Source organism: Seriola lalandi, unplaced genomic scaffold (assembly GCF_002814215.2).
Source record: "Seriola lalandi dorsalis isolate HSWRI2012SDOR001 ecotype SW California unplaced genomic scaffold, Sedor1 jcf7180002054953, whole genome shotgun sequence".
Lineage (NCBI taxonomy): Eukaryota > Metazoa > Chordata > Actinopteri > Carangiformes > Carangidae > Seriola > Seriola lalandi.
The window spans coordinates 704,707-705,369 of NW_019525504.1; the positions used below are offsets into that span (position 1 = coordinate 704,707).

Below are 663 nucleotides of genomic sequence, written 5' to 3' on the forward strand. Positions count from 1 at the left end.
GAGGAGGAGGAGGAGACTAATTACAGCACTGTAGTTCAGAGAATAACTGAATTGGAGGAGAGTGATGAAACACAATCTGAGGTAAGAACAGGACAAAGTAAGACCTGTAGTAGATCGTCACCCCCACAGAGGGTGTGTTTTATGGTGTGTACCTGCTCATGTCATACAGGAAGCGGTCTGCTTTGGCCATACGGTCCAGCTCGTGCTTGTGTTCTTCTAACAGCTCGATGTCGCTCTTCTCAGGAACAAACTTCAGCAGCTTCACAGACAGAGATGCACAAACTTTTAATTTGAAAAGCTCCTCATGTAAAAGATTATGAGATATATGATTAGTAGAACATATTAATAAGATGTTTCCATGGTTCCATTAGAAACATGGATCCAGAATTATCTCAAAATATAAAAGTGAATAAAGCTGATAAAATCTTCTCTTACTGAACACATAGTTTTATTTAATAATATGATTATATATTAGAATGTAGCACATACAAAACACTAGACAACTGTCATCACCCCTCCCACGCTGTTAATGTCTTTCTGACAATACTATGTGACGTAATGAACATGGAGCTTGTGTGTCTTCAGACTGTGTTGTGTGTTTCTGTGTGTGTGTGTGTGTGTGTGTGTGTTTGTTTGTGTGTGTGTGTGTGTGTGTGTGTGTGT

The 663-nt window shown here is 39.4% G+C and overlaps 1 protein-coding gene across 1 annotated transcript in view; it reads right to left on the bottom strand.

The window, feature by feature from the left end:
• Positions 1-663, bottom strand: part of LOC111645549 (disheveled-associated activator of morphogenesis 1-like) — a 29,551-nt gene that overhangs the window by 7,349 nt on the left and 21,539 nt on the right. The gene's annotated exons all lie outside the window — the stretch shown is intronic.